Below are 26,575 nucleotides of genomic sequence, written 5' to 3'. Positions count from 1 at the left end.
AGACAGAGAGCTGCTGGAGTCCCAGGTATTTCCTCTAAGGGCCCCACATACATAATTATTTGAATTCACTCCCTTTGAGGTCTAGCACTGGGATAGCAGTTTGAAAAGAACCAGGGCTCAATTCTCTGGCATCAGTATGAGTTTTCTGCCAGACAATAGTGCTGGCAGAGGCCATTGCTCTTTATCTGAGATGCCCATCCCTACCCACACACAAAAAAGCCAGCAAGTTGGTACCATACCTGAGTCTCCATTAACTTGACTCACACTCTTCATCCTACCTTGGTGAGTCCCTGAGACCAGCCCCACCTAACTTGTGGAGCCACCCAAGCTGTTTCCAGTGACTTTTCTATACAAATGGCCTGTCTTGGCTCATGCTTCAGACTTTCCTAAAATCTTTTTTAAAAAGCAGCATTATGTTCTATATCTCTCATTAAATGGTCCTAGAGTCAGTACTAGCAGAAGTCAGTCTTGGTTTGCAGCATAGCCTATCCTGGGCATCTCCAATCCCAGCACAAATAGCAGCCACCTGCAAATTGTTTTGTAGCTCATGCTGCGGTGCCTCTGGAAGAACACAGGCAATGGCTAATCTTTCTCTGCACTTCCTGGGAGTTCCCAGAGCCAGCATACCTTGTGGACAGCTTCAGACAATATCAAAACACCCCCCAAACACCTCCACAAGTGACACACTCAAGGGGAAGACTTTGCAGTCATAAGAGTCCCATCAAAGTAAGTCCCACTCTTTGGGCTAGACCCTTGCACAGCTGCCCGCTCCCCCCCCCCAGTGGTGGTGACAGCCAGTTTTTTTAGCTGATTGTCCTGGGGGTAAATTCTTCCCATTAACATGTCAACATCTATCAAGGCTCAACAACAATATGAGGCTATATATAGCTTACATGGGGGCAGAGAACACATTTGGGGTGCTCAGCTCATTTGAACCAAGAAGTTGTGTCACTGGACCCTACAGGGAACCTACTATATAAGACCAATATATTAAGCCTGGGAGATGTAGCAGCTCTATCTAATACATAGAAATAAACACAGAGAGGCAGTCAAAATAAAGAGACAAAAAAAATGTGTCCCAAAGGTAAGACAGAACAAAATTCCAGAAAAAAACTATACAAAATTCAGCCAACGAATCTACTAGATGCAGAATTCAAAACACTGGTTATAAGTACATTCAATAAATTTAGTGAGAATTTCAACAGAAATTAGAAATAAAAATGGAGATAGAAATCATAAAAAAGAGCCAGTCATAAATGAAGCCTACACAAATGGAAATGAAGAATAATTTACAGGGAATTAACAGTGCAGTAGATGAAACAGAGGAGCAAATCAGAGACTTAGAATTTAAGGAAGCAAAAAACATCAAATTAGAACAAAAAGAAAAAAATCCACCAAAATAAAGATAGTGTAAGGAGCCTCTGGGACAACTTTAAGCTTACCAACATTCAAATCATGGGATTTCCAGAAAGAGAAGAAAAAAAACCAAGAAATTGAAAACCTATTTGAAAAAAATAATAACACAAAACTTTTCTAATTTGGTGAGGGAAATAGAGACATAGAAGTCCAGGAAGCACAGAGAGTCCAAAAAAAGGTGAACCCAAAAAGGCTCGCACCAAGACATATCATAATTAAAATGCAAAAGTTTAAAGACAGAGAGAATCTTAAAAGCAGCAAGAGAATTACAGTTAGTTATCTATAAGGGAGCTCCCATTAGACTGTCAGTTGATTTCCCAACAGAAACCCTTCAGGCCAGAAGGGAGTGGCAAGAAATATTCAAAGTTATGGAAAGTAAGGGCCTACCACCAAAATTACTGTACCCAGAAAAGGTATAATTTAGAATTGAAGAACATACAAAGAGCTTTCTAGTAAAGAAAAAGCCAAAGGAGTTCCTCACCACCAAACTACTATTACCTGAAATGTTAAAGGGTCTTCTTTAAGAACAAGAAAAAAAAAGATAAAAAATATTAATAACATGGTAATAAATAAGTATGCATCAACAATTGAATCTAAAAAAACAAAATAAACAAACAAGCAGAATAGAAATAAACTCATTGATACAGAGAATATTTGCTAGTTGGGTGGGATTTGAGAGCTGGGTAAAAAGATGAAGAGATTACAAAAGAACAACTCACAGACACAGACAACAGTATGCTAATTACCAGAAAGAAAGGACATGGGTGAGGTAAAAAAGAGTAAAGGGGGAATAAATAGTAATGGAAAGAGATGACATCTATTAGGACTTGTCCACTATTTGGATGTTGAGTACACAATATATAATATACAGATGATGTATTATAGAACTGTACACTTGAAATCTATATAATTTTGTTAACCAATGCCACATCAATAAATCCAATTAAAAAGTGTTTTGTCTTAACCAACCATTCTGAAGCTGTATATCTACAATATATAATATTCAAGAATTCCCTATTTGAAATTTCAGTGCATTTTAATTTTAATTATAACAAATATTAATGTTTTCAGATATATAGACTAGGCAGGTAAGATTCCACGATATATTAATTTGTTTTTGTTTTTGGCTGAGTATCAAATTTATTTATGATGAGAAATACACAGATATTTGCATAAAGGACTCCAGAGAAATTGGTTAAAATATCACGCTGGCTAACATATCCCAGCATATAACATTCTTATTAACAGTCTCAATTAGGCTTCAGCATATAAAACTATTGGAATGCAATGTTTTTCCACAATTAACATTATACTCTTTAGTAACCTAGAAAAAGGTATAAAGATGTTCATTTTGCAGTAAATGACATTCTGGCTGTGCTCATATTTGATGGTTGGACTTTATTTGAATAATCATATGCATACTAATAAATTCCAGATTAATGGGAAAAAGCAAAAATAAAAAAGAAAGCTATAAAATCAAAGCTAAACTATATGGAAAATAGAAGTCAAAATGACAATGTTCAGACTTAAAAAGTTTTTCCCAGAAAGACCCACACTGAGAACTCTCTCGCTCAAATAAAATAAAAGAATAATGTAATAAACTTTTTGTTATTCCCAAATAACAATATTTATGCAAGTAAAAATCAAATAATAATATGACAGGTGACGTTCTTATGTGCCTCCCTTATATCTCTATCATAAGACTTTTTATTGTTTTGGTATAATTAGATTATATACATGTATCCTATGGTAGCCTCTAATATCTCTTAGAAGAACAAGTATAGGCATGTTTTACCCTTGTCTTCCAAAGATTACTCAAAGGTACAATCTATTATAATTCCTGGTATATAATAGGCTTCTCTATATCCTGGTTAAATGGAGCTGAACTAGTTTTTGCCTACCTCTCTCAGTCAATTGCTATTTACTTAATCTCTTGAAGCCTTCTGGTTTTCAAAACTCAGGACTTGGTTGACATCACACAACCATTTTGCTATGTGTCAGTCTGACTGTTTTTCCTGCAATTGTTCATACGGCTGCCCCATTTTCTGACCATGCCACCTGATCTTCTGACTTATTATATTGCCTGATTATGACAAATATATGCAAAATAGATGTAAACAATAGGATTGTCACCCTGTTTTTATGGGACCATATGTTGGCCCTGACATTTAGAAAAGTGTTAATTAGGAGATTAGATAGAGAAAAAAATGACAAAGAAAAGAAAAGGAAAAACAGTATCAGACACACTATACAAAGTATTAAGAAATGTTATCAGACACTTTTAGGAATAAAGCAGCTCCTTTCCTATGTAAACTTACCTAAAAAACAAAACAAACATGTACACAGGCACATTCTGGAAAAATTTTTGAGGGGAAATTGGATGAAAGTCAACCCATTTTTAATTTTCTGCCTTGCCTTTTAAATTTTTCCATAATTCCCCTTATTGTTAATTAGAATATAGATGTAGAATTATCTCTACAGTTCACTTTGAGTTTGAACTTCTTACATTGCTAACATCTCTCTAAGCCAATTAAGCATACCTTTATCATGCTTCCTGGTGGAGTTATTCAGAATGTGCTAAATGATTTAATTAAAATCTGTCTTGTTTCCCTAATGCCCATTTGGAGGAATACCTTTCTCAAAATAGCAATTAAATATTTTAAAAAATCATTACTTGGAAAGAAAAATAATCATCACTTGTCCCCTAAAGATAAACAAATAGATTTTTAAATTATCTCATTTTAAATCATACTTTCCAAATATATAATGTCATTTCTTTCCCCTTTTTAATAGTATTGGCCAACATAATTGTCAGTTGAGAATTTTGATGTCTTATAATAAAAATTGTCCTGTGAATATCATTAGGATTGACAGAGAAATATAAAATGACAAAGAAAGTGATGTTGCCAATAGGAAAAATTGATAATATGGTGGAGAGGTTTTACAGATAAGCCTTCACTAAGTCTATCATTGTGCAAGCACTCTGCCAACCTCTTTATAAATGCCCTGGCAAATCTTTATAAACTTTAATATTATTATTCTCATTTTATAAATGGTGATAATGAGGCTTTGAGAGGTTTAGTTCCTTTCCCTAAATCTGTTGGTTATTAAATGGTAAAACAGAATTTGTACCCAAGTTTTTTGACTCAGAGTTCTTAAATATTTCCTACTTCCTTTCCAGAACAAACCGATAGAATCTTCAAATGTCTAATATGAATTCAACAATCTAATGTATGTCACATATTACAGCTGAACTTTATCTTACTTTTTTTTTCCTGAGACCTGATTTTAAGTCTCTGCCTTCTCATAAACTAAGAATGTCATGTTAGGCAAACAATAACCCTACTTGTGGCCTTAGATAGGGTAGGATTTACTTATTGTAAGATTCTTCCCCCAGGAAAAAGTACAGCAGTGAGAACATGCCTATGGTTTCTTAAAGAAATCAGCAATATGTAAAACTAGATCAATATAAAAGAGATAAATAGAATCACTAAGCAAGAGGATGAGCCTTAACCTAAAGCACAAAAGAAGTGAAATATTATGGTTAATAAAAATTGCTGAGGTATTCAATCTTTGCATTGTTGTAAGAATTTTTAGCCAAATTCTTAGCTCTCCTTCATTAAACAAGATCCTGACACAATATGGTTAAATATGCTTTGTGAAGTTTAATATATACTCACTTCTGGTGGCACTACCAAATCATGTCTAATATAGACTGGCAGCATAGCTCTAGTAAATCCTAAGTAGCTAACCACTTCTGCTAGATCCATTATGTAGAGAACAGAAGACTTAATTCTTTACAGTTAGACTCTCATGCATTTTCTGCCAACAACAAATTCACTATAAATGAAAAGAAAACATTACATTTTAAACCTATGAATATCTTTAAATGGCTAAGAGCACAATAGAATTGCATTGTCTTTGTATTAACCAAGTATATTTAATGATTGAAAACCATTGAAAATGCTATTCTATGATATATTCAATGATTAATTTACAATTTTTCCAGGAATCTTTACTTTTGATTGTTTTTTCTTTGTCTAATAAATCAATCCTGAATATAGGAGCCCAGAAGTCTCTCCATACAAGAAGGAAAAGCTCAGGCTTGCTGGTTCAGGTTATACTAAGCTCTTTGTAATTTTTGTTTGTTTGTTTTTTCAGAGACAGAGAGAGTCAGAGAGGAATAGATAGGGACAGACAGGAACAAAGAGAGATGAGAAGCATCAATTATTAGTTTTTCGATGTGACACCTTAGTTGTTCATTGATTGCTTTATCATATGTGCCTTGACTATGGGGCTACAGCAGACCAATTAACCCCTTACTTGAGCCAGTGACCTTGGGTCCAAGCTGGTGAGCTTTGCTCAAATCATATGAGCCAGCGCTCAAGCTGGTGACCTCGGGGTCTCGAACCTGGGTGCTCTGCATCCCAGTCCGACGCTCCATCCACTGTGCCACCGCCTGGTCAGGCAGAAATGTATTTTTTAACAAGCTTGGTTCAAAAGAAAAAATTAATGTTATTCTTTGAGCACATTAATTTTCCCAAAATAGCATTGTGTTTTTTAGGGGGGAGTAATTTTTTTTGTTATTTTATTTAGAAAATTAAATTTAATAGGGTAACATTGATCAATAAGAGTGCATAGGTTTTAGGTAAACATTTCTATAGCATTTGAACTGTTGATTATGTTATGTATCCATCACTCAAAGTCAAATCATTTTTCGTCACCATATATTTGTTCTTCTTTACTCACTTCCCCCATGCCACCCTTCTCCACATCCCCCTCTCCCTGGTAACCACTCCACTTTTATCTATGTTCATGGGTCTCAGTTTTATATCCCACTTATGTGTGAAATCATATAGTTCTTAGCTTTTACTGATTTACTTATTTCACTCAGTGTAATGTTCTCAATGTCCATCCATGTTGTCATAAATGACACTATGTCATCATTTTTTATGGATGAGTAGTATTCCATTGTATATAATTTATTTTTGAATAAAACCTTCATTTTTTTTTACCATTTAATATGATATTAGCTAATGGTTTGTTATAAATGGTCTTTATTATGTTGAGGTGTTTTCCTCCTCTACCTATTTTATTGAGTGTTTTAAACATAAATGAATGTTGTATCTTATCAAATGCCTTTTCTGCACCTATTGATGGGATCATATAATTTTTGTCCTTTGTTTAGCTGATGTGGTATATTATGTTGATCAATTTATGTATATTATACCATCATTGTTCTCCTGGAATGAGTCCCACATGATTGTGATGTATTATTTGTTTTTAAATGTATTGTATTTAATTTGCCAGTATTTTGTTTAGAATTTTTTGTATCTGTATTCATTAGAGATATTTATCTGTAATTTTCCTTTTTTGTGTTGTCCTTGCCAGGTTTCGTATCAGGGTTATGTGGGCCTCATAAAATGTTATAGGGAGTATTGCTTCTTATTCTATTTTTTTGGAAGACTTTGAGAAGTCTTACATGGTAAAATTTACTATTATAGCCATCAGGTCCTGGATTTTTCTTTTTGGGGATAGTTGTTTGTATTTCCTCCCTGCTTATGGGTCTATATAGATTTTTCACTTCTTTAGGAATCAGTTTAGGAATATTGCATATTCTAGAAACTTATACATTTCTTTTAGATTATTCAATTTGGTGGCATATAATCTTTCATAGTATTTTAGTATGATCCTTTGTATATCTGTGATGTCTGTGGTAATTTCTCCTTTCATTTTAGATTTTGTTTATATGAGTCTTTTTTCTGTTTTTCTTAATGAGTCTAGTCAGAGGTTTGTCCATTTAATTGCTATTTTCAAAAAACAATCTCTTTGTTATATTACTTTTTTCCATAGTTCTTTTGTTCTCTTTCCTTTAGTTCTACTCTAATTTTTACTATTTCTTTTCTTCTGCTGACTTTAGGTTGCCTTTATTCTTCATTTTTGTAGTTCTATAAGATGTGATGGTAGGTTGTTTACTTGGTATCTGTCTTGTTTCTTGATATAAGCCTGTAGTGACATAAACTTTCCTCTTATTACTGCTTTTGCTGCATCCCAGAATTTTGATATAACATGTTGTCACTTTCATTTGTCTCTATATATCTTTTGATTTTTGCTTTTATTTCTTCCTTGACCAAGTCATTTTTAGGAGTATGTTGTTTAATTTCCACATTTTAGTAGGTTTCTTTACTTCCTTTTTACAGTTGAATTTTAATTTCAAAGCTTTATGGTCAGAGAATATGCTTGGTATAAATTCAATCTTCCTGAATTTGTTGATATTAGTTTTGTGGCCCAACATATGGTTTATCTTTGAGAATGTACCATGCACACTGAATGTATAATCTGATTTTCTGGAATAAAATATCCTGTAAATATTTATTATGTCCATTTGTTGTAGTGTGTCATTTAAGGCTGATATATTTTTATTGATTTTCCATTTGGATAATTCATCTAAACTATCAATGGTGTGTTGAGTTTTTCAAGTATGATTATGTTTTTGTCTTTTTTTATTTTTAGATCAGTTAGTAGATGTCTTACATATTTTGGTGCTCCCTGATTCAATGCATATATATTAAGAAGTGTTATGTCTTCTGATACAATGTCCTTTTTATCATTATAAAATGTCCATCTCTGTCTCTTGTTACTTTTGCTGTCTTGAGTCAGCATTGTCAGTATCAGTATGTGTACACCTGCTTTTCTTTGGTATTATTGCTTGAAAAATCATTATCCAATCTTTCACTTTGAGTCTACTTTTTTCCCAACAGCTTAGATGCATCTTTTGAAGACAGTATGTGATTGGATTTTGGTTTTTGATATAATATTCTACTTTGTGTTCTTTATTGGTGAGTTCAGTCCATTTACATTTAGGGTAATGACCGATGCTTGAAGATTTCTTATAGTCATTTTATGTTTTGTTTTCTGGTAACTCGGTGTCTAATTTGGTTCTTTTCTTTTGTGTTTCTGTTAGTTGTTTTTGTCTGGTTGTATTCCACACTTTTTCGGACTGTTTTTTCTTTTTTTAAGCTTTGTGTTTCAATGGTAGGGTTTTTATGGGTGGTTACCATTAGGTTATTAGAAAATTTTTTATTTGTATAAGAGCCCTTTGTCTTTTGAGTGCTTCCTCCTTCACTACTGCAAATCTTTACCCTCTCCCTTTTATGTAATTATTGTAACAGATTATTCCTGTTTTTATTGTAATCTTGTTGGAGATTTTACTTGTAATTTTGATTTTTTTTTGTATCTTGTGGAAATACTTCCTTGAGGATTTCATACAGTGGGGGTTCTCTGGTGATAAATATTTTCTGTTTCTGTATGTCTGTAAAACTTTTTATTTCTCCTTCATATTTGAAAGTTAGCTTTGATGGAAATAGTATTCTTGGCTGATAATTCCTCTCTTTCAGTGCTTTGAATGTTTGGATCCACTCTCTTCTAGTTTTTAGAGTTTCTACTGCTATGTCCAAGGATGACCTAGTGGGCTTCCCTTTATATGTTATTCTTCTTCTTCTCTCTCACTACCTTGAGGATTCCTTCTTTGACATCAATTTTTGATAATTTTATTACAATGTGCCTTGGAGAATATTTGTTTGGGCTGAGACAACTTAGCCATCTAATTGTTTCTTGGGTTCTAGTATCTAACTCTTTCCATAGACTTAGGGAGTTCTCATCAATTATTTGTTTGAATATGCTCTCCATTCTCTTTTCTCCATCTTCTTATTCTGATATACTCACTCTTCATTGCTCTTTCTGATGGAGTCAGACAAGTCTTGTAGAGCTATCTTCATTTTTTAAACTTGTGAGTTTCTTTCTTCTCTCTGTAGCATGTCTTTTCTTTTCTTTGATGTCATTGATTCTCTCCTATATTTACCCTATTTATAAGCCAAACTTACAACCATAGTTTTCAATTTATGTATTGTTCTTCATCTCTGTTTTTAAAGTTTCAGACTACTTGTTGAAGTATTTATTCATTGATTTAGTTTTGGAGCTCCTTAAATTACCTATCTGTGTTTTCTCCCATCTCATTCAGTATTTTTTGAACTTGAATGTTGAATCCTCTTTTGTTTAACTCCAAGATTTCCATGTGATTAAGCTTGCTTTCTGGAAATTTTTCATTTTCTTTCATGTCTCTTATATAGCTTTTGTATTCAATTTTTTTTTCATTAATGGCATTTAAGAGTGGTATTATTAAGAACTTTAACAAAACACAACTAAAAAAATAAAAAGTAAAAGTAAAAAATATTGTGAAAATTTAAAAATGAAAATAATGCCAAGTAAAAAAGAAAAACCACAAAAAACAAAAAGCTGATATCAAAGAAAATCAAAAACAAAAAGCTCACAAAAATGAAAATAAGAAATGTAAATGATTAATATAAAATTCAAAAAAAATAAAAAGAAAAAATAAAAAGAAGAGGAAAAATGATTTCAGTTTTGAGAGAGTGTCTTCTTTTCTCACAGTAGGTGGCACTGCATTACAAGTTTTAGTTTTGTGAAATTCTTGGGCTGAACTCAATTGAGATGTTGTTGTGTCAATGATATGCATGGCTGCTTCATGTTGGTGGGTGGGGCATGGTGTGAAGGATTTGCAGTCTTAAGGCTTTAGCAGTGGCAATCTCAGGCCTCTGGGCACTCGTCTCCATACCTGAATAGAACAGAGGACCAGACAGGGAGCACCTTTGTTCTTCAGGAGAGAGTGATTCTGAAGAGTTAGCCTTGGAGTCTGTCTCTGCCACTTTAAATACTCACAAAGTGAGGGAGGCAGAATCTGAAAGGCTGGAGAGCCATACTTTGGTTTTCTCTCTGTGGCAAATGCAGGCTATGGGCAGATTGTGGGAACACTAGATGTGACCCCTTGTCCTGCCATTACTTTGGTTTAATATCTCCCCCTCTGCCTTTCAATTTCACAGCTTCTTCCCTCAGCAGAAAAAAAAATAACAGAGACTGGTCTTGCCCCTCTTCAGAGCACCTGAAGACAAAACCCAGATAGTCCCAGCCTTCTTCCTCTCTGGACTCCCAGGAAAAACAAACAATCAAAAAAAACCCCAAAAAACAAAAAAAACAACAGTGATTCAGCATTCCCTCCTATCCAGAACTCCAACAGATGACAATCCAAACATTCCAGGCCTCTCTCTTCTCTGGAGCTGACTGTGAATTCATTTTATATTCTACCCCCTTCTCAATTCTTCCCATCTTTAATTAATTTGATGTGTGGCTCATTCAGCCAAGCATGTGATCCCAGCTGGGTTTGCTTTCCTGCATTATAGCTGTTCAACTTGTTGAAATTTCAAGCAGAAAGGTCAGGAGTATCTCTCACACTGCCCATTACTTTAACATCATCTTGAGTCAAAACAACACTGTTTAAATCAACAATCAGAAATAAAATGAAAAACAGAGGAAAGAGGTATAAAAGATGCCCTTTAAAGATCTGTCTTGAGAAATATGTATTTACTTTTATAGGGTACAACTGATGTGGATTTAAAATTTTTGAGGTAGAGATTAAATTTGTAAAACCTTAGACATTAAGTAGAAAACATAAATAAGAATCTACTAGAAAAGTTTACCTAAACAAGTTTATTACATGTAACAGCAAAATGGGAAGATAGCATTTGAAGTGATGGGTAGAATTCAACTGGCATCACATAGAATCCTCTCAGAAAACCAAATGAAAGGTATCCTCCAAATAAAAACAGCTCTTCTCATTCAATTCTGCTTCCATAGGCATATCAATGCAATGGAATCTCTCACACCAAACTCTCACATAACATTTTCATCTTTCTTTTTCCCTTCTGTCATTTTCAGCAGTGTATCATGGTTCTCAGCTCTGTCCTATGGTTTGTTTCAGGTTCATACAACTGTTTTGGAGCATAAGTAGTAGTTATGGCTGTTATCTTTTTTTTAAGTACTAACTGTTCCTTCCAATGTTACTGAGCAATCTTTTCCTCACCCCCAAACAACAACTTTTGTGCAGAAACATACTATAAGGAAGAGGGTACAATTAGAAGTCAGATAGCCTGACCAGGCAGTACCACAGTGGATAGAGCATCAGACTGTGATGCAGAAGACCCTGGTTTGAGACCTTGAGGTCACCAGCTTGAGCGTGGGCTCATCTGGTTTAAGCAAAGCTCACCAGCTAGGACCCAAGGTCGCTGGCTTAAGCAAGGGGTTCCTTGGTCTGCTGTAGCCCCACAGTCAAGGCATATATGAGAAAGCAATCAATGAACAACTAAGTGCCACAACAAAAAACTGATAATTGTTGCTTCTCAACTCTCTGCATTCTGGACTGTCTGTCCCTATCTCTCTCTCTCTGACTCTCACTCTCTCTCTGAAAAAAAAAAAAAAGAAGTCAGATAATCATTCCAAGAAAGAGTGGCACTCCTTGTTATTTATTATAACACTCCTCCTCATTCTGAATAATTATTTATGGATTTGAAGCATGAAAAGAAAGAACTATGCATCCCATACAGAAACTCTCTTTAATACACTATTTTCAGAAAAGTGCCAAAAATGTCTCATCTTCTCCATAAAAGCCAGAGAAGGTGTTAACAGTCCAGCTGCTTGAAAGGATTGCTCACCCTTTTATAGGTTCTCAGAAGTTTCCATGAAACATAGACAAATTTATATTTTTATTGCTTCTTACTTTCTGAGCATGAAGAAGAATTTACATTCTTAATTAGATATCTTTCCCTTGACATAAGAAATCGCAACTATTTCACTAGACTTTACTGTTTAGCAGTCCCTAAGAAGCAGTCATATTGCTTATTTATAAGACAGGGTGTAGGGCAAAGGTTTTTTGTAATGCCCAAGGACTACTTATATTAGGATTGCTTAAAATGCATTGTAAAAATGCAGTCCTAAGTTAAATTCCTGAGCTACATATTTTGAAGCTGAGACTCAGGTATATGCATTTAAAAAGTTCTGTATGCTTTATGTTTATGCATGCATTAGAGAATTAACAACTTAACAGAAATGACAGAAATAAGGAAAACCTGACTTTAACTGCTTTTTTTTCTGGGTTGATCAGTGCAAAATGGTGACTTGTATCCATAAGTTCTAAGGGTATGCTATTTGAAAGAGATGGACTTGGATTCCATGCAGTTAGAATTCTGAACTTTTTAATCCAAGAAAAAAGCTTAGAGAGATTTCAAAGTCCATTCATCTAAATTAAAGACACACCCACTATCTTCTCTTTAACCCTAAATGCTGTAGAAACAATCTGATACCTTCAGACTATTTTCTAAAATGAGACCCAGCTCCATTTCAAAGTGCCAGTGAAGATGGGCATTGTTATTTAGGATCTGTTATTTATCATAGTTCTTGAATGTAGTGATAGGACCAAAATTTGGCTGCTTATTTGGAAGTTTAGGATAGCACTTACATCAATAAAAGTACTTCTGTTGGTGGTTGTAAATATGTAAGGGACCAATCTAACCAAAATTATTGTTATACATGTTGCTAAGGTTCCTGTATTTGTATGAAATATATAGTTCTTAGAAATATTAAGTCACTAAGCTGAAAACTATTGATAGCTGTCTCAGATACTATAGGAAACTGAGATGATTGAGAAAGAACAAAAAAAATGGTGAAGAAAGTGTGTCAGGTACTTCTACATATTAGTTCATGTGTTAGATCTTCAACATACACTATCTCAAATCTAACCATGTGGTAAGTACTTTACTATATCCATTTTCCATTTGAGAGCACAGAGAGGTTTTAGAAATTACATAGTATTTTTTTCTGACCACATTTTTTGTATATGACAAAGATAAAATCTGTGCTTAGATCTGTCTGAATGGCTCTACAGCATGTGTTCCTGCAGACAGAAAGAATAAAGAAAGGAGATTACCAGAAAGAGAGGAAAGAAGCAGAGGAGTAAATATCAGAGAGGAAAACCCCTTATTTATCCAAAGAAAATGAGAAAACTAATTAGAAAATATCTATTCATCCCTTTTTTATTGCACTATAATTTACAATAGTCAAGATATGGAAGCAACCTAGGTAACAAGTGATAGATACATTAGAGAACAATTTCTTTCCATTTTCTGTTGCATGAAGTTTTAGAACTGTTGCTATATATTTCTGCATCACTGATTGTAAATCGGAAATCTGTTTTTTGGTGCATGCTCTAGTTTTTATGCAATATTAATTTTTTTGTTACAGTTAATGGCATGCATTGGTTTTTAAATTGGAGTTAAAGGGCAACAACTCTTAGATTGAACATAACCACAAGGCAATTAATGTTTTACAAACATCACTTTTACATAATTGTAAAAAATTTTACATAATATTAAAATATTTTACATATTAAAAATTGTAGTTGTTTTTAAATGTAAAAAATTATCTGATAAAAAACACCCTCTTATTTGTTTTAAGATTAAATCATGGCTTCTTCAAGTAGGTGTAAATGTAAGAATAGTTTTGACACCTTCTGTTATAAATGTGGCTGTTACACACTTCAACATCAAAGGCACAATATTGCATCATTTGTGACACATACATATATTGCCTATTTTTAAGTTTCCCTTGGCGATCAAGACAATAATTGGGCTCCTCATATTATGTGTCATAATTGTGAGGAAATGCTTTATGACTAAACAAAAGGAAAACACAAAAAATGCTTTTTGGTATTCCCATGGTTCGGTGTGAACCTAAGGACCACAGCAGTGACTGTTATTTCTGTCTGATCCATACAAAGGGCATTGGCAAAAAAATACAGCATATGATAGCATATCCTAATATTTCTTCAGCAATACAACCTATCCCACATTCTGAGACACTCCCTGTTCCAGTTTTCAATAGTTTTATTTCTTCTAAGGACAAAGAAAGTGAACATGGTGATCAAGTGTATTTTAATAAGATGCATGAGGAAATGATTGTAGAATCTGAAGGGTCTTCTGATGCCAAGCAGTCATTAACCCCTCAGCAGTTTAGCCAACCCGAATTGAATTTAGTAAGAGATTTGGGCCTATCAAAGAAAGCAGCTGAGTTATTAGCCTCCAAGCTTCAAGAAAAGAATGTACTTCACTGGTCAGCAAATGTATCCCATTTCAGAAAGTGTGAACAAATTTTTGTGGACTTTTTTTTCCGAAGACAAACACTTTGTTTACCATCATGATATCAGTAGTCTTCTCAGCCAGCTACGTGTTACCACTTATAGTCCAACCGAATGGTGGCTATTTCTTGACAGCTCTAAACAGAATCTGAAATGTGTTCTCCTATACAACGGTAATGTTTATGCAGCAGTTCCAATTGGTTACACACTCATTCAACTCATCTGTGAGAAGATTATAATGACATAACACTTGTCCTCGACTTACTAAGTATGAGGAGCATAACTGGATCATTTGCGTGGACCTGAAAATGGTAAATTTCCTGCTAGGACAACAGAGAGGTTTCACAAAGTATCCTTGCTTTCTGTGTTTGTGAGACAGCTGAGCACGGGAAACACTAGACACAGAAGGAGTGGCTGAAACGTAAAGCTCTGGAAGTAGGGATGCAAATTATTTTGAATGAACCTGTATTTAATTGAGGCAGGATTATTTTTCCCCCACTTCACATCAAAGTTGGCTTAATGAAGCAGTTTGTTCAGGCTTTGAATAGAGAAAGTGAATGCTTTCAACATATTAATTCTGCTTTTCCTGCCTTGTCTTTCAAGAAGATAAAAGCAGGTGTATTTGATGAAACTCAAATTCGAACCCTCATACGTGATAAAGAATTTGCCAGAAAGATGAATAAGGAGGAGAAAGCAGCATAGCAGTCTTTTGTGGCAGTTACAAAGAACTTCCTTGGCAACAAAAAAGCAGAAAACTATGAACTTCTGGTTCAAAGGATGCTGTTGGCTTTCTGCAACACTGGATATAACATGACCATTAAGATTCATTTCCTGAACAGTCACCTTGATAAGTTTCCCAAAAATCTTGGAGCTGTTAGTGATGAGCAGACTACTGCTGGAGCATCAAACGAGATTGTCCTCAACAAGTACACAAATGCAAGAGCTACAACCGCAAATTTTTGCCTGAATAGAATTTAAATAAGTTTTAAATTTTATGATTAAAATAAGTGTTTTAATATGTTCTATTTCAAAATTGTAGAAAAATTCTGATGCAATCATATCTTTTAGTGTATTAATGTATTTACTGCATTATATAAATTATTATATTTTCACAAAAATGATGCCCAAGAAGACATTTTACTTCATAATGTTAAACTAAATGTTGAGAATTTTACAATAAGATGAAATTTAAGTCTTGAATTGCAAAAATACTGTAGCTTACAGAGAAAAACTAATGTCAGATTTGAGATCAGCACACTTGAATTAGGTAAGAACAAGTGTTTTTGTGAATGCAACAAAAATTTTGTTTCCCAGCGTAATTGGATAAAGAAGGTGTAGTATATATGCAGGTTTTGGTAAAAATAGGTTTATAACTTTCAGTACGTGGAAGTTTATTCTTGTATTATTATTTATTAATTTCTCTATTATTTTCTGCTTGAAAAACTGTAAACCTACTTTTGCCCCATCCTGTATATTCAATGGAATATTATGCAGCAACTAGAAATAGAATTTTGCCATTTGCAACAACATGGGTGAATCTAGATGGTATTGTTCTAAGGGAAATAAGTCAGAGAAAGACAAATACAGGATAGTTTCATTTATGTAGAATCTAAGAACAAAACTAAACAAACAAAACAAAAACAGACTCATAAAATCAGAGACCAAAGGGATGGCTACCAGAAGAGAGAGGTTGAAGTATTGGTGAAAAGGGGAAGGAGAATGTAGTCAATAATATTATGATAAGTTTACATGGTGATGGATTATTGCTGGAATTAGTGCAATGATCTTGTAAGGTATGGGGATATCAAATCACTATGTTGTACACCTGAATCAAATATAATTGATATAAGATTATATATCAACTGTACTTAAACAAACAAAAAAAATTTTTAAGAAAAATAAAGGAATGACCCCAAAGAAATTTCTATGGTCAGCTTCACTGAACTTGAGAAGTTTCTGAAAGAAATTGTTGTAGTGAGCTAAAATGCAGAGTATAGGGTATACAATATATATCCCAGGAGGAAGGTAGTTTTCTTATAAAATATGCTATAATGGTGTCCATAAGAACCTGTTATTCCTCAAGGAAGAGGACAGCTCTGGCATTAAATGCTGATACAAAACCCATACATACAGCCACAGTGACCTACCAGAATGCTTTCATTCATTAGTCCAGAGACAGAACAAAATTTCCACTAGCCATTCACTTTTGCAAACAGAGTTCCAAGTGTTTTTCAACAAATTTCTTTTTCTCTGCATGTCAACTGAAAACATTTTGGCTCCTACCACAACATTGTTACTAAAGCTTTCATTCAGTTAAACATTTTTTTTTCTTTCTCTAAAAATTGCTACAGTGCCTAAAAAGTAAAATTTCCTGTAATATGTATGTCTCCAAATTGCTGAAATCTTTTTAAATAAAAAAAAATTATTATAAAATGCCAAGGATTCTGAAGCCACAATCAGAGTCCCTCTGTATCATTAAGAGAGGCCAGAAGTCTATGAGTGTTTGTATTTCAGTCAAGTTACAGCTCCTTCAAACTTTTTCCTTTAGGCTTTGGTGGATGGAATATAATAATTGTAACAAATAGGGAAAATATGTGGGAGGTTGATTCACTAGTAGTTGAATAAGTCTTAGCCAGAAAAGTACTCTTCTAAGAAAACTTTGAATAAATATTTTATAAATTACCAATAATATTTTTATAAAGAACAGATCTTTCTTCCTGAAAACCTCATGGTATCTGTGAAAAAAAGTTTCTATATTGACAATTCTCAAAATACAGTAAAATAGTGCATGAGGGAGTCTGTCTCTCTACCTCCCCACTTCTCACTTCAGAAAAATAAATAAATAAATAAATAAAAATGAATGTGTTTCTATTATCATCAAACACTGTTTCAAATATTTTAAAAGATAGCCTAAAGAGAAAAATTGGAAAAGGGTATAACAAAGCAATTTACATAAGAAAAAACACAGGTAATGTTTTTTTTTTCTGTATTCTTCTGAAGTGAGAAGGGAGAAGCATATGGTCACTTCTCCTGTGTGCCTTGCCCGGGAATCGAACCAGGACTTTCACATGCTGGGCCAACACTCTACCACTGAGTCAACCGGCCAGGGCCCAGATAGTACATTTTAATTAATATTTATATTTGTGAGATTACTAGTCAAGACAAGATAAAATGTTATAATTGGATCACTAGGCTGGGTTAGTTTCCTTAACATTTCAGAAACTCAGTGATATCAGCTGTAAAGAATAAAGGATTGAACACATTGAGATCTAGGGTTTCATTCAATATTAACTAGCAATATTGGGGTAACTGGAAGTAAATACAGATATGAGACTATAGTCAAAGTTACTGAAGGTAAAAGTAGAGAAAGAAACATAAAAGGAAAATGCAGCATAATCAGACATACATAACCTATTTTCCATTTTGTGAAGGAGTCCCAGCTGTGTAAAATTAAATACAGATTTGTTTCTGTTTTGCATTTTTCAATAATCAGTACAGAAATAATTTGGAAGAAGTAAAACTATCTTTGTCCATTTATCCTGGATAGCATGCAGTTTACTCTCTTAATCACCAAAAACATTATACTTAGGGGAAATGAAAGTAAGAATTTTTATAAATGCACCTACTAAATATTTGTATAGACATGTGTATGGCCAGTAGCCACGTCCATCACAGCCAGGCACGTGCAGGTTCGGGTTCCCATTAGATTCATATAGATGGTAAAGAAACAGCAGAGTCAAAAACTGGTGGGCCATGCCTTTAATCTAGTGTCACAACTGGCCGGCAAGTAAAAACAAACACACGGGGCACCAAAACCCACTCCATGTTCTCTGGTACCACGACCAGGAGAATCTGTTCTGGTTTTCCCTAGAATCAAAGGCCCCCCACCCGTCTCAGCAGAGCTCACAAGAGTCCTTATCTCTCTTCCCCATCTGTATACCTTCTCCCTTCTACTCTCTACACAAGCTGCAAAAAACTGGCTTCTCCTTCAGCACCCTGACATCTTGGCTGCTTTCATTCCGCAAAAACCCCAAACAGGAAAGTAATTAGCAGTTTCACAGATCACATATCTGGGCAGCAGCCATTTTTAACAATAAAAGTGAGCAAAATCAAATAACACAAATTTTACAAACTTATTTGCTCAACAACATGTGTGTTCTATTCTTAAGCCAGGGTCGAAGTAGAGTTCTCTTCTGTCTCTCTTCACTTACAGGAACAAAAAGTAAAAAAAGATCAGGTAAGCAGACTGTGATAGAAGATTCATTACATGCTGAAACCTGAATGACCATAATTATACACAGTTCATAAGTGCAAATGGTACCCATTTTCTAGCAGAATGAAAAGCCAAGTAATGAGAAATGTTGCTGAAATAAACATGCCTATTTAATAAGCTACTCAAATCAACACCCCTGTTATCCCTTGATACACACATACAAATTCTATCTATAAACCTAATAAAATCTCATTTGTTCTACCTGAAGTTCCTATGAACAATCTGGTGCCTCTCTTTGCAATTTTTATTCTCCATTAACTTATGCTTAGTAAAAATTAAGTCTTTTATATAATCATTGTTTCCACTAGCTATAAATTATTAGGTCAATGCATTCATTTAAAGCCAGCAGTCCAACATAAATCTCTAAGAAAAAAAAAGTTGAAAACACCAAATGATTTTAGCAATTTTAGATTGTAAAATTTAGACTAAAATCAATTCCATGATTTTTTGTAATGACAACTTTTTGGAAATTAGCTTTACAATGCTATGTTATAACAAAACACTTGTTCTCAGTTGGAGGTTTTGATTAGAAACTTGATAATCTTCTGGTCACTAAGTCCATAAACTTCTCAGTATGTCAGTACCACTACATGTCAATATAAAATCTAATCTTAGCTTTGCCTTAAGCTTAGTGACATTCCTGATTGGGTAAAAAAAAAGAGGCTGAGTAGGGAAATAAAATGAATAGCTTCAAAGTAAAAATAGTGCTATTCAACAATAAGTTTAGTAATTAGAAAAAGAACCTGAGAAATTTCTTGAGATAAAAATTTTATGGCCTTTTCTTTCTTTTCCTCTCCTCTCCCACAACCCTTTCCTTATGGATTCACTATTCACTTCACTTTTATCAATGTTCCTGAGTTTCAGTTTCATATTCCATCTATGTGTGATATCATATAGTTCTTAGCTTTTTCTGATTTACTTATTTTACTTAGTATAATATTCTCAAGGTTCATCCATATTGTCATAAATTATGACCTTTTCTTATTTAGTGGTTTTAGAGGAGAAAATTAGTAGCCAACTATCTACCCATAAAACCTTTAAAAGGTTGTATTTTAAATACCCTTTTAAAACAAATTTCTTTTTCTTGAGGAAATCAGTCATACTAAGAAAAAACCAACAAAGGGAAAGCTCTGTACATCACCAAAGAAAGGTTGCCCCTATCACAGGTTTAATTGTGGTGCCTCTATGAAAAATTGTTCAAGGGTAACATGGTACAACAAAATTATCTCCAGATTCTGTTTATGTATGAGCAGGAAAAGAGGAATGATCTACTGTCAAATATAATTGACAGGTGACCAAAGTTTGGCTTCACATTACCTACTCTGTTGGTTTCATTTTTATCATTCTCTGTTATACTTTTTCACCTGAAAGTTGAATGCTTTGTGGCCTCCTTTTCTCTAACCTTTCACAGGTCCTTCACAAACAGAAGAAACTAACACAACTATATAATAACTACAAGTGTCTCTTTGGCATCATTTCTAGCCCATCTGTTTCCTGGTCTGTAACATCCTTGTCTCATTGTCTTTGCCTTCCAGAATATGAGTTTCATTTTTTAAATTTTATTTATCTATTTATTTATTTATTTAGAATTTTTCCTGAGAAGTGGAGGGCCACAGACAGATAGACTCCTGCATGCACCTGACTGGGATCCAACCGGCATGCCCAGCAGGGGGCAATGCTCAGCCCATCTGGAGCATTGCCCTGCTGCAACTGGAGCTATTTTAGCGCCTGAGGCAGAGGCCATGGAGCCATCCTCAGCATCCGGACCAACTTTGCTCCCACTGAGCATTGTCTGTTGGAGGGGAAGAGAGAGATAGAGAGAAAGGAGAGGGGGAAAGGTGGAGAAGCAGATGAGTGTTTTTCCTGTGTGCCCTAACTGGGAATCAAAACCGGGACTTTCACATGGCGGCCTGACACTCTACCACTGAGGCAAACCAGCCAGGACTCTTTTTTTTTATTTTTAATCTTTTTATTTTGAAATAATTTTAGACTTGCAGAAAAGTTGTACAAATAATACAAAAATATTTTATTTACCTTTCATCCAGCTTCTTGTAGTGCTACCATCTTTTATACCAAAGTAAGTTACTGAAATCAAGAAAGTCACATCAGGATAATACTATTAATTACTGCATGGACCATCATCAAATTTTACCAGTTTTCCCACTAATACCCTTTTCATGGCCTAGGATTCCACCTTGTATATTGTCATCATATCCTCTTAGTCTCTTCCAATCTGTGATAATCTAAGTTTTGCCTTGTTTTGCACAGCCATGACATGTGTCTGTGTGTGTGTGTGTGTGTGTGTGTGACAGAGATAGCGAGAGAGACAGATAGTGACAGACAGACCAGAAGGAAAAAATGAGAAGCAACAATTCTTCTTTGCAGCACCTTAGTTGTTCATTAATTGCTTTTTCATATGTGCCTTGACTGGGGGGCTACAACAGACCGAGTGACTCCTTGCTCAAGCCAGTGACCTTGGGCTAAAGCTGGTGAGCTGTGCTCAAACCAGATGAGCCCATTCTCAAGTCAGCAGCCTTGGGGTTTTGAACCAGGGTCCTCTGTGTCTATCCACTGAGCCACTGCCAGGTCAGGCAACCATGACACTTTTGAAGACTACTGTTCAATTACTTTGTGGTTTTTATCTGATGCTTTCTCATGATTAAACTGAGGATATACTTATTAGGAAGGATACCACAGACTAGAGTTGATATGTTCTTTTTAGTGCATCATACCAAAAGGGTTAATGTTAATATGTATCACTGGTGATGTTAACCTTCATCACTTTTTAACATTTAATTTGTCAGGGTGACATAAAATTACATATGCTTCAGGTGCAAAATTCTTTCTTTCACTTCTTAAAAAAATATCTTCCCATCTTAACTAAAGAAGCACATGTAGTAACTGTAATAATAGTTGCATGGGTAAATCCTAGAGAAGCTAATAACATTTTCTGTGGACCTACCGTATGCCAGGCTCCAAGCACTGTGCCTTACATAAATTATCCCTTTTAATCTTCTCAACAACCATAGGATATAACTTATGTGAGGAACAATAACTGAGATTTACTGCAATTTAATCTCAGTAGTAGATGTGCAATTTTCCAATTAATAATATGTTCTCAATAAACTTTCATTTAAAACTAAAAACATAAGAAAGTGAGGTAGTTTATTTTGAGAGAAAAAATAGTTTCAGGCATATGTGATCTAGATCTTGGAATTTAATTTATTCAATTGCTATTTTATGAGCAAACACTTCAAGTTTTTTCTTGATATCAGTTACCCTGGAGCTATGATTATCATTTATTTAGTTAATATTTTGGGGATCTAGCATTTTTATCTTGTTTCTGTATACTTTTAGAATTTATGCTACTGTTTGCCTGCTTGTAGTGTTTGCTCTTGTTTTTGCACTTGACAATTACACATTTCCTTATAAATCCCCTCAGATTTTACTGGTTTTCTGGAGCAGTCAAATAGGCAAATAGACAGCAACAAATAGTGCCAAATATGAGAAGTGTGAATGAGAAAAGGAAATGAGTAAAGACAAGCATTTTGTGATCTGACCTACCCTGTATGTAATTTGACCCATTCTGCTATGAATGGGAGACCTGAACCATTTTCATTTGCTTGAGATTGTTTTGGCAATTCAAACTTTCCTAAAGAAAATTGTAAAGTAAAATGCAACCATGTTCCACCTCACATCAACTGCTGATGAATGTAGTTATCCATGGGAATTTCATGCACGCTGATTATGTTTACTATATAACTTGGAGTGGGATATCTACCGGATGAGAAGATGACTGTGTGCATTGGGACATGCATGTAAATAACTGTCTGACCACTGGTCCATGATGTGAACATGATGTTTCCTTTTCTCATCATAAATTCTTTGAAATTATGCATTACATTCCTGCCCACTGCTTCACACAGTGTGAAATAACTTAACTGAAAAAGAAAAAGAATCTACTAGTAATCAAGCACTTGGAGGTCAGCAGCTTAGCAATAAAGAAGATGTAAAATCTGCTGATAGTGAATCTGGGTTCCTGAGCTGTGAAGTTAATTTTTAAATAACATTTCTAGTCAAATAATAACAGAGTTTTTCCTTTTGCAGGCTCTGTTTCCTGCAAAAAAAAAAAATAACAGAAAGTTTTCATAAAATTGAATAAATATTAAAAAGGTATTTATTGTGTGTACTTTGGTGTTGGATACCAGAAATAATAGCTAATATTAATTTATGAAATTATATTCCAAGCAGCATATTAACTACCTGATATGCATTATCACAGATAAGAAAGCTACTTTTTAGAGAAGCAAAGTAACTTGCCCAAGTAATATAGCTTCCAAGTATCAGAATTAGAATTTGAAAACAGATCAGTTTCTCTTCAGGATCTGGTTTCTTTACTACACTCTAATACTGTTTTCCTAAAAAAAAAAAAAAAAGCAACCAGTAAGGTGTGTGTCTACAAGCTAATTTTCAATGCAAGAGATGTAAAGATGCAGACAAAAAGAGTCAAGCAAAATGTTAATGAAGACCACAAATCATAGACACAAACAAACTGTAAAACAAAACTAACAAAGCATATATACAAAAAAGAAGAAAGAAAAAGTAATTCCTGATGGATGAGTAATATTCATTCTGCCTTACTTGGAACAGAAGTTGTTCCATATGCTCCTAGGTCCTCATTCCCTTTTAAGTTATTAATTTTCCTCCATCTTGCATGAAAATCTTTCTGTGATAGATGCTGCCAATGATCTTAGTACTTGATTTCCCTCTACAGAAATAGATACCTTGATGTTTTATTTTGACATGTGGCTACTAAATTTCAATGTAAATTAATTCTGCCGTTTGGAATGTAAATAGAAGGGGATGCAATACTTACAGGAGGTTTTCTTAATGGAACAAGTATGCCTTTCATTTTCCTCTTTCTTGACTACTAGGAAGTGAAGCTGAATCAGTATCTAAGGCCCTGAAGTGGACTTGGGAGTGGAGGAACAATAAGATCTTTGAAGTCTGATGACACAATAGATTATCCTATTTTCCCTAGAAAGCTTATTTCTAAAATTTTACTTAAATGTAAAATAATTCAAATTTGTTTATTTTTGTAGTAACAATAATCAAAACCTTATAATTTTAGTTTCCCGAGTCTTATAAAAACCAAAGTTTAACTAATCTACCCTTCTTTTAGGGGGTTCATGAAATCAGGGTTTATTAATTTATTACTGTCAAATGCCATCTGCTGTCAATTTTCTTCATAATTGCTCATATTTATTAAGGACATGACACCCAGCTCTCATATTTTCCACTCTAACTCCTGTCATCACCATATATAACTTTAATATTCTTAGACTTGATTTCCTTGGGTTCAACAGTATTACCTATACTATACTTAAACATTACCTACCTAATCTTTAGAACTGTCCTAGAAGAAGACCTGGAAATAGTAATAAGCATTGGCAATGAGCACAACTAGCTCCTAGATCTTGGTGTTTTTTTGTTTTGTTTTGTTTTTAGAGAGACAGAGAAAGAGTCAGAGAGAGGGATAAATAGGGACAGACAGACAGGAACGAAAAGAGATGAGAAGCATCAATCATCAGTTTTTCATTGTGACACCTTAGTTGTTCATTGATTGCTTTCTCATATGTGCCTTGACCGCGGGCCTCCAGCTGACTGAGTAACCCCTTGCTCGAGCCAGCAACCTTGGGTCCAAGCTGGTGAGCTTTGCTCAAACCAGATGAGCCTGCCCTCAAGCTGGCGATCTCAGGGTCTTGAACCTGGGTCCTCCACATCCCAGTCTGATGCTCTATTCATTACGCCACTGCCTGGTCAGGCAATCTTGGTTTCCTAACACCATTTTCTACTGAAAGAAATCGTTATCCTTAGATAAACAGTAAATTTCAAGACTGTATAGAATAATATGCACCTGTAATAACTTGCTCTGCCGGAAATCAAAGAAGTACTCAAAGAATGACAAAAGCACATCAAAAAGACTCAATATGCTCCCACTCTTAAATGTTAATTTTTAGGTATCCAAAAATAGTTAATTTTTGTTATTTCCAAATCCATATTTATGAATCTGCCTACTCACTAAAATTTATTTGTAACCCCAATATCAATATTTATGAACTCTCACAGTCATTTCCAAGAATACAAAGAATAGAACAAAATTTGAGTTGTCCAACACATATATTCCCAGCTCAGGTCAAGTATGATGACACTCTGCCTTGTTTCAACTCTTAGATGGTAAAAAGGTATAATTTTCCATCTATTTAGTGCCAAATTTTTTAACATTTTGTTCATTTTTTTGATAAATATACTATTTAAAATGGTTCTCAAGTATAGTGCTAAAGTGCTGTCTAGTGTACTTGGTGCTAAAACAGGCTTCGGAATAATTTAAGAATAAAATAGTATATTGTATAAGTTTTGATTAGGCATGAGTTATAGTACTGTTGGGCATGAGTTTAATGTTAATAACTCAACAAAATATATTAAATAAGTTGTCTTTAAACAGAAACAAGATTATCTTATTGATCAGTTGATTAAAATATTGTAACAAGACATACACTGAAACAGCCACTAAAAACAACAACAACAATATGGCACTTTCTCAAAATATTAAGAATGTAGTTACCATATGACCTAGCAGTCCCTCTTCTACTTGAAAAACTTGGAAACATTTATTTACAAAGATATATGTACTCCTATGTTCATTACAGCACTATTCGCGGTGGCCAAGATATGTAAACCACCAAAGTTTCCTTCGATAGATGATTGAATGAAAAAAATGTAGTACATATATATCATGAATACTACTCATCCATAACAACTAAAACTCATAGTCATAAGCAACAGTATGGTGGTTACCAGAGGTAAGGGGGTGGGGGAGTAGTGAAGCTGAGAGGGGACAAAATATATGGTAACAGAAGATGGTTTGATTTTGAATGTTAGGCTCACAATGCACTATACAGAACATGCATCATAGAAATATACACTTGACACCTATAATTTTTTTATTAACCAATGACATCCCAATAAATTTAATTTAAATATTTTAATTAAAATTAAAATCAGCCATAGATTATGAAAGAATTTTGGCTACTGATTCCTTTGAATTTTAAAAGAAAAATATAACCAGAGGCATACAGGAACTTAAACCTGTATTTTCTCTATTAATGCTTTAGTATTTTCAATTCAGTATTCATGGTGACTTTCTGAAATATAAAACTATCAGGAATAATGAGAAGCAATTGAAAGTAACAATAAGCACAGATATTAACCTATTTAATAAAATGGAAAACCATAAATTATGTAAATGTAATTAAATAAATTAATTAATTGTAAGTCTGAAGAAAAATATTTCAGTCTCAAAATTGTTTCTTACCAGATATTTATTAATGCTTTGCACTACCTGGTAAAATGCATGAGACTGAATCAACTTCTGTGATAGTCCTACAAAAGTGGCATATTTTGTATCTAATCATGAGGAAACACCAGTCAAGCTCAAAAGTGTCACGGTTATGAAATCAAGAAGACTGAGAAACTCTTTTAGAATGAAGGTTACAAAAACTGAAATGACAAATTGATGCAGCACAAGAGTCTAAACTGAGTTATATTGTCCTAAAGACCATTTTTTGGACAACTGACAAAATTTGAATGTGGTCTGGGGATTAGTTAGTAGTAATGCATCAGTTTTGATTATCACATTTTTATTTCAGTATTGTGGTTATGTAGAAGATGTCCTTGTTTGTAGAAAATAGTCAGTAGCGCTCAGAGTATCTAGTTGTCAACTTACTATTAAGTAGTTCAGAAAACAATTAATTTTTACTATACTAATAATTTATCTTTAAGCTTTA

Source organism: Saccopteryx bilineata, chromosome 2 (genome assembly GCF_036850765.1).
Source record: "Saccopteryx bilineata isolate mSacBil1 chromosome 2, mSacBil1_pri_phased_curated, whole genome shotgun sequence".
NCBI lineage: Eukaryota > Metazoa > Chordata > Mammalia > Chiroptera > Emballonuridae > Saccopteryx > Saccopteryx bilineata.
The sequence above is the reverse complement of the archived record's forward strand: the minus strand, read 5'-3'. Positions refer to the sequence as shown.